Here is a 9,551-nt window from a genome sequence, read left to right on the forward strand (position 1 = left end):
AATCTCCCTCATATGTTTTAAAAAATGAAATATTTTTTCTCTCTCATATTTTCATCTTTCAATTCTTCTCCATTTCAACACCTGCATCTCTCTCTTCCTTCTTTTTTTTTTTCCAGAAATAGAAAAATATATTTTATAAGATGTTCATACAATTCCTTTTACTAAGTTTTTCCTTTTTTTGGTTGATGATTTTATTTCTATTTTAATCGTTTAAAATTGTTGTTTGTAGTGGAAATCACATTTTGGGTTTGATATGTTCTAAATTACTCTCCAATTTAAGAATCTAAGAGACTTACTACGGGTATCAACTTAATCAACAATGTTCTATTTTTCAAATATCACAATTTTCTTCTTAGAACACAAATGACGACAGTTTTGTATGTTAATTCTTATACTTTTTATTTCAATATCAATTAGTATACATATAAGTTCTAGTTTTTTTTATATTGTATTCATCATAATGGTATACAAACAAAGTTACATTTGTATTTAAATCGAAGTGAATATTTATTGTGCTCATTTTGTATTTCAAACTCAATTTTTAATGACAACAAGTTTGTATTTCTTTTTATTATGTTTTCATCATAATTGTATACCAACAAATTTTATATTTATGTGATTACTTTACCATTCAATTAAATTGAATATCATATTGTGGTGAGTATGTTATTGTGATAATTTTGTATTTAACTCTCACATTGTATTCATAAAAGTTTGTATTTTTTTGTGCTCATCATAATAATATACCGAAAAAGTTAATTTTGTATTTCACTCGATGAGAATATTTATTGTGCTCATTTCCTATTTCAGTCTCAATTTCAATGACATCTTGTTTGTATTTTTTTGTTTGTTGTGCTTTCATCATAATTGTATATCAATAACTTTTGTATTTCTGTGCTCACTTTACCATTTAAATTAAAATTGGTATTTTTACTTTCATAATGAAACTAAAAATTGTATCCCAACGATCAAAATTGTATTACATAATTGCCAAATATATTTTTCTTTTATTAGTATTACAAAAGTAGTACAGATTGTATCCCAATATAATTTAATCATTACATATGAATACGATAAAGAAGGCATATGAATACGACAAAATAAAAATACAAAATTCTAAGAAAAAGAATAGCATACATAATGAAAATAATACAATATGTGGAGGATTGATACAATATTCTAAAAATTACAAATTGAGTGTGAAAAAATAAGATACATCTATGTTTAAGGAATACAAATCAATTTGACATACATATTGGAATGACTACAAACTAAAAAAAAGCTAAAATGTTCTTAACAAATATAAATGTTGAGGTAAAAAAAAATGATTGACAAACAAAAATTAATATGAATACATTTTTTGCAATCTTCTTCTCGGATTCTCTCCTCCTTCTCCTTCTTCGCCTGATATGTTTCTTTTTTTCCAATTTTTTGTTCACAAAAAACTCAAATTCGAATACATATTGACTTTTGCCTTAGTAAAACATTGTCTCATCATCCAAAAAAAATGCACGTTATTAGAATCTCGATCAGCAAGCTTTGATTGTGATACTAGAAATCTGATGAAGAAGAGGGTTCAAAAAGAAATATGTATTCTCTCTTTCTCTGCAAGCTTAATTGCATATTTTTTCTTAGGTCCTTCTTTATCCCTAAGTAGCTTTTGTATTGACAATGTCAAATGTTATTGAATAGGGAATTTCACATAATCTTAAAGGAGTAAGATCATTAAGAAAGTTAATTTTGACACTAAAATATGATCCATTGAAGATGTGGTTAGATTTAAAAAAAGCGATTTAATCGAATTCATTTCAACAGAATTGAGTATTATCAATGAATTAAAAATGGATGCTAGAAAATTGATGAACAAGTGCATGAGTCCTCTTTATTTATTTATGTATTTTTAATATGTATTTAGTTTTGAATTTTTATAATTGATGAGACTTTTAAGCAATTGTTCCCTTTTAAAAAATTTGTCTCCCCTAAATTTCTCCTTTTTAATTCAAAAATTGTATTCTTTAAACTAAAACAAATAATAAAAATTTAAATGAGATACATAATAAACTAAAATTTTGACAATTTTACTAAATAATAAAAGTTTTGGCAATGATTCCTATTAAATATTAAAATATTAAAATTTTAAAAAATTTCCCATACAAAAAATGTCCAAAAAGTAAATGGGCCTTGCCTATGTTTTACGCCTACTGGAAATCACTTAAGGTACTGGGCCTGTTTGCCCTTTAGAAATCTGCGTATACATTTTTTGTGTATACCACGTACGAGCCGTACCCTACTCATTTTGAGTATTCCAAAACTTTTATTTTATTGAACTTAATTATTTTGCTTTTTTTCAACCTGCATTTCCATGTTTTTCACCTGTATATTGTATTTTCTTATTGTATATTGGTGTATACAGAGGTATATCACCCTGTTTTCAGCATTCCGGAATCTGATAAATATGATTTCCATCCCTGTTTTCAGCTTTGCTAAACCTGTTGACCCGATAAAGTTATTTTGGGACGATATGGCCATAAAGGGATGCGGGACATAAGCTAAAGTCCATAGGACTCATTTGGAGAGATTACATGCACCAAAAGATAACATATAAGAACCAATACGAGTCAAAAGAAACGAAAAGAGAACAAGATGATTACTTTACCAATGTCCTAAGTAAACAATCAATATCCAATCAAAATTCATATTTAGCAATTTTTACAAAGAAACGCAAACAAATCTTTAAGTAACAAAGAAGATAAGCAAGACATCTGAATCTTAACATATTTTCATGCTTAATTCAACTTAAACCTCAATCATATTAAGACTCTATCAAAACTGGACCTCCAAACTAACATGACTCATCATGTAAAGAATATGACACTAACTTCTAAACTTAACCATTACTAAAAACTTGAAAATTTGAACAAGTTAACATGCTGAGATATTCAAAAGACGAATAATAGGCAACAATTTTGGAAGAGGACATGAATTGGAGCAAAAGAAACTTAAAACAAGAGGCAACATGAACTCACATTTTATCAATTTAGATACAAACTCATGTCAAAGTAATGGGCAAAGTGAAACATGATAATATCTCACACATGTCATCCAGAGCAACATATACCGAAAGATCAAGGAATGGAGGAAGCCAAATTGATAAAATGAATATCATGTACACTACATGTAACTCACCATATCGGTTAACTTGGAACCTTAGACCAACGCGAATAACAGTATGGACAATAGCAAACTAAAGCATCACAGACGCTTGACGACAATACATGAAATAACACAATTTCTATAACATTCAAGAAGAAGTCTCAATAAATGTTATATTCTAGGTATTTTGATTATCCTCACAATTGTAGGGGACCTGGTCCCTGGCAGAGTGTTCTCACCCTGATTCAAATGAGGTACATGTATAAATCTGTCATGTCAGGTGGTTGGTGAAAAGTGTAGTGTCCTACACTAATTCGAGGAACAGAAAAAATTGTTTGTTTCAATGGCTCACAAATGCAGGGACCTAGTCCATGATAGAGTTCTCTCCATCTTATACATAAGTGTATACAACTTTAAAGCTGTCCTGTCAGTGGTAGGTGAGGCGCCAGCGTATACTTAAACAATCAGAATAGAAGAGGTCGTTTGTCCAACGGTTAATAATTCTTTATGGTTGATACTTTGAACATGACAAACAACATATTATGTTCATTCATTCAAGAAGAGAGAGAGCCAGAAAGTCTTTGTGAAGAACTCAAGCATCAAAGAATGCAAAAAGGGACCTGGTTCCAGAAAGTGTTCGTACATGAAAAGGATGAAAAAACAACTGTTAAAAGTCTGCCAACTCTGATGTGGTTGGTGCACAACCTTTGAGAACAACAGGCTCTCAGCCAATGGCCTTGTCCCAAGAGTTTGTGTTCATTTAATATAGTTTCTTCTCATTCAACACAAACTTAAGATTTATCAAACAAAAACTTGAACTTTCTCTGAAAAATATAGAAGCTTGAGTTTGAGTTTTGTGTCTATCATTTTATAAGTTTTTCCAACTTGAAAATTCTCAAGAACAGTGCAAAGACTCACTTTGAAGAAGTATTCTCCGGCAAGCACAACATGGACCTGATCAAGCTGCAAGCATAAAAGTGTGTCTTAGGAGTTATACTCTTGTTCATGTTTTGTAAATATGTTCCTAGTCTATAAAGGATTAATATATTTGCTTTTGGTTTGTAAAGTCTAAATTAGTTATGTTTAGTTGATTTAGTGGGCAACATTTTTTTGTTGCTTAGTCAAATTCTACATCATCTAGGTGGTATGGTTTAGTGGGTAGTGTTGTATCTACTTAGTCAAATTCTAAATCATCCGGAGCGTGGTGGTTTAGTGGGTGGTGAGATATCCGCTTAGAAAATTCTTAGTTATCTTGGGGTGATAGCTTAGTGGGCGGTGTTGTATCCGCTTAGGCTCTACAAGTAATAGGTAGATTACTTGATTGTGAGATTAATAACTTTTACTCATGTTGGTTCTAATTGAGTTTTACTTTTACTTGAGAAGATTAGTGAAAATGATTGATAATCCTGTGCAACATATCATTGTTTTACTCCCTTGAGAAAAGAGGTTTCCACGTAAACTGCTTATGTTGCGATCTCCTTTTAGTTTACTGTTCTGTATTATTCTTACTGTGTCAAGGGACCTGTTCAATTGACTGATAATACACGACTACATTTCATCAAGAAAGGATAAACAAACTCAAATAAAGCAGTGGAACAAACACCTACAAGTCTCCAAAGTTTAAGCCCGCCGTTGGACTCACTCATGGAAATGACAAGAGTATATACTATCTACTAAAGAACATCATGAACTCAACTAGGAATAACAATAAACAGCCACATGACACAGATTCTCAACTTCAAACGGAATGATACTTAAACATATGAGGGGATGATAAGAATATTATATAAAAAGAATGTTACCTTTTTTTCGTAGATCAGAACCAAGACTAGACAAGTAGAGGGGCAACAACTTTACCACAAATGGATCTTTACCGGATCCCAACAAGCTTCGATGAATTTGAATGAGAAAATCACTAAGCTTGTGGACTCTTAGTATATGTTTTCCGTAGCTATTCTTGGAGATTTTATATTTGTATGTCTATTTCTTTTGATGAAAATTCCCTCTGTTTTAAATAGTAAATTAGCAGCTCCAAAAAAAATCCCCCTTTAACGTTTATGGAAGATGAGTATTTATAGGAGATTAAAAGAACAAATTGGGTGGGTGGGTAGAAATTGGGGTGAAATTTTGAATTCCAAATTTGAATTCTATGTTTGGATCAGGTTTGAGAAGCTGGAATTTTACTACTCTTCAACAGAAAAACAAAGAAAGTTGTCCGATTATGAGCAATGAAGAGGGAGGCGCTAAAATTGCGACACCCGAATTATTCCTGTACGAAGAAGATAAGGGAGAGAGAGAAAGAAGATGTAAGAAATATCATTTAATTATTATTAATTATTTCTTACTTATAGCCCAAGTTTACTTGTAATCCAAGTAATACCATAAACAATATTTAATAAGGAATAGATCTTGTCTGTACATTGGTTACTTGATGGAAGTACAAGATTGAATCATAACCTCTACAAATTGGTCCTCCCTTCACCCATTACGGTTATCCAATATTCTCTACAATAACTTCATCGCTGACAGTTGTAGTAAAATAAAGTTAGGTAAAGGAGGTAGAAACCAAATTACGACTAATGCTTCAACTTTTCTCTGTGATGATGTCTTCTTCATCAGGTATAGGCCATAACAATCTCTATGTAATATTATCATGTTCAAGATCTGAATATTATGTTATAAAGTATTTAATCTTTACATGTGACTTCAGAGTCTGGATTGTTTGAAGGGATAATTTTCACAAATTATATAATCGCATCATTTCAAACCCAATGATGATTAACATAGAGACCAGTCAAGTATTGATGTGATTTTTGAATTAAATCATTTAATCTGTTAGGTTTGATTTTGTGGAGACTTTGCTTTACATAAATCTTTAGTTCTTATAACAAGAAGTAAAATCTATTGTTGTATTATGTTTAATCAAAACGATGTATACATAATTACATTGATGGAACCTATTATATTCCATGTGATTCATATGTGCAAATTGAACAAAGAGTGCAAACTAGAAAATAAATGTTTACTTATATTATATTTATGATCACTTGGCATATGTGGATTAATGCAATTGAATATTTATTGGCAGAAAATATTCTAAGAGAGATTGGGTTTGATTTTTCAACTTGATGCATGTATTATGTTTCTACAGTTTGTCAGTCACAAAAGTGACCAAACTTAAATGTACAGTTTTTAGTTACCAAAATAACCAACCTAGAGAAATTAATGTCTACACATATCATGTTTATGTTCAGTTGATGCATGTATTATGTTTCTATAGTTTGTTAGTCACCAAAGTGGCCAAACTTAATTGTTTGAAATTATTCACATGCACGAAATTTTAAAATGTTATGTGGCTTTGTATTTATATAGTTTGGTAGTCACCTAAGTGGTTAAACAAGAGAAAATTAACGTCTGCACATATCATGTTTATGATCACTTGCTGCATGTATTATGCTTATATAGTTTGTTAGTCACCAAAGCGGTCAAACTAAAATGTTTAAAAAATTATCCACATGAATAAAATTTTATGAGATTATGTATGAATTTGTATTCGTATAGCTTATTTGTCACCAAAGTGATCAAACTTGTATGGTTAAGAAAAATATATACTCATAAAATTGTCATTTATCTATATGAAGATTAATTACATGCCTATATTGAAAAATAAATAGATAAATTGAGTTTCACTATTGCTAGAACTTAAGAATGTTTTACCCAAAGGTGAACCTATCATTTTATGAATAGTGAAAATTATGAAGTAAATTAATATTTCAAATCAAACATTTATTGTAAATCCAAAGATGTCTATATGTTTGGTTAAAATTATTTAATTGCGTATTAATTATTTTAAAAATGACATTTAAATTATGATAGTATGTGGTAGTATCTACCCAAAGGAGAATTGCGATGTACTTTTATCGTTTTATTGAATTCACATTATTTTTTATATATGAGCATGTATATCTATTTGCAGTTACTCCTCTTCATTTATATGCTTCGTCTGCTATTGTGTTCAATGGATTTTACTTCTATAAATGACATAAACAAGTCTAGTTCCACTTGGGTGTGATGGATCTTGACTTGGTTCTGTTGAATGATAAACCTATTGCCATTACTTCTAAGAACAGTGAGGAGGATAAGTCTTTTCATAAATCATAGGAACGCTCTAACAGATTGATCCTTATGTTCATGTGAATGATTGTTGCTAACAACATTATCAATTCGATAAAGTGAGTTCAAGAATATAATTCCACGGTCTTAGAATTTCAGACCAATCACAAAACACACAACCAAGCCACGCACAACCACACAATCAAGTACATAGAAAACTTCACAATATCATTCAATGCATATCAATCACTATTAAGAGTTTACTATCAAATAACATAAACCATAACCTACCTCCACCGAAGAGACGAAGTCAAGCAAGCTAATTCCTGAGTGTTACTCCTGTCTTCAGTATCTCCAAATATTTTCAATCTATCAAATATAATAATTCGTAATTTAACAAGTTCATTGAAACTCATATTACTATATGTCTAGACTAGACCCAAAAACGCAGCCAAATCTATAGTTAAATTCCTAAACATAATACCCACTAGTTCATCAAGTCTCATGTCTTAAATTTTAGGCGTAACGTTAAGTCTATATTCCTCCAACTAACTTATCCTAATGATATTCATATTATAATACACCTAAAATTTAATTATATATCTCAATATATCAAAACTTGATTTGTTTTATGTTACCAAAGTTATAATAGATGAACTCCTAAAATCCTACGATCTACAAGTATATATATATACCCTGGTCCTATAAACCCTGCTTCGCCAACTTCCAACCACCCAATAGGAGATCTACATCTTCTCCCACAAAAGAGCTTCATATGGAGCAATTTAATTGCTTGATGGTAACTGTTGTTATAAGCGAACTCAATGAGAGGTATATAATCATCCTAATTTCCCTTGAAGTCGATCCCACAAGCTCTCAACATATCTTCTAAGGTCTGGATAGTGCGCTTTTCTTGTCCATCTGTCAGAGGATGAAGAACAGTACTCAAATTAACCTTTGAACCCAAACCTTTCTGGAAAGATTTGCAGAATTGTGCATTAAATTGTGCACCTCTATCTGAAATAATGGAGACCAGAACTCCATGAAGTCTTAGCACTTATTGAAGGTACAACTTACAATAATCCCCGGCCGAATAGGAAGTCTTTAGCGGTAAGAAATGGTTTGACTTTTTCATTCTGTCGACAATCACCCAAATAGAATTATGTTGCCTTAGAGATCTTGGCAAGCTTGCAATGAAGTCTAGATATAAATCATCTCCCACTTTCATTAAAAAGGTTCTATATTCTGAGCTAAACCTCCAGGCCTTTGGTGCTCCACTTTCACTTGCTGACAATTTGAAGACTTGGCAACAAACTCATCCATATCCTTCTTCATACCTTTCCACCAATATACCTCTCTCAAATCACGGTAAATCTTGCTAGAACCTTTATGAATGGAATATATGGAGCTATGAGCCTCCTCCAAGATCCTCTCTTGGAGTCCATCCACCTTAGATACAGATAATCTGCCTTGGTACTTCAACACACCATCTCCCCGTTGTTCAAAAGCCAATACTCTTTGCTTATGGACACTTGCCTTCAAATCAAGCAAAATGGGATCTTGGTCTTGCTTCTATTCACCTCTGACACAAATGATGATTTAGCCCCATTGATCACCACTATGCCTCCTTGTGCGGAATCCATAAGCCTGACTCTCAAACGTGCAAGTCAGTGAACATCCTTAGCTAACTCCCTATTCTCTTCTCTGACATGGGAAGTACTTCTCATGGAAAACTTGATTAAGGAAACAACAACCACATTTGCCTTACCTGGGTGGTAAAGAACACTCATGTCATAATACTTGGTTAATTCCAACCACCTTCTCTGTTTGAGATTGAGTTCTTTTTTAGTGAACTCATATTTGAGGCTCTTGTGATCAGTGAATATATCAACATTAACACCATACAAGTACTGACGACATATATTCAAAACTAACACCACTACATCCAATTCTAAGTCATGCGTTGGATAATTCTTTACATCAATCTTCAATCATCTGGAGGCATAGGCTAGTTGAATATATTGTGTTTTTAGATCTATGAGTTAGTGTGATGATAATATAAAGTATCAGATACATGTTAATTTATTTTTATTTATTTTATATTTATTCTTTAATGTGTATCTTATTAGTTTTTAAATTTTTATATGGATATATAAGTCATGATACATTAATGGTTACAACGTGATACATTACTAGTTTGACATATGTAGTAATGAGTTTTTAGAGTTGTGAGTTACTGTGTTCTTGATATAAAGGATCATGATACTATAATATTTATGCATTTT

The 9,551-nt window shown here is 31.3% G+C and overlaps 1 long non-coding RNA gene across 1 annotated transcript; it reads right to left on the reverse strand.

The window, feature by feature from the left end:
- Nucleotides 1-2,057: 2,057 nt before the first annotated feature.
- On the reverse strand, nt 2,058-5,451 carry LOC112941264 (uncharacterized). Its single transcript, XR_003246350.2, has 2 exons — nt 4,956-5,451; nt 2,058-4,116 (listed from the first exon to the last, which is right to left on the reverse strand). It is a non-coding gene; the product is annotated as an uncharacterized lncRNA (long non-coding RNA).
- Between the last annotated feature and the right edge of the window lie 4,100 nt (nt 5,452-9,551).

Source organism: Solanum lycopersicum, chromosome 4 (genome assembly GCF_036512215.1).
Source record: "Solanum lycopersicum chromosome 4, SLM_r2.1".
Lineage (NCBI taxonomy): Eukaryota > Viridiplantae > Streptophyta > Magnoliopsida > Solanales > Solanaceae > Solanum > Solanum lycopersicum.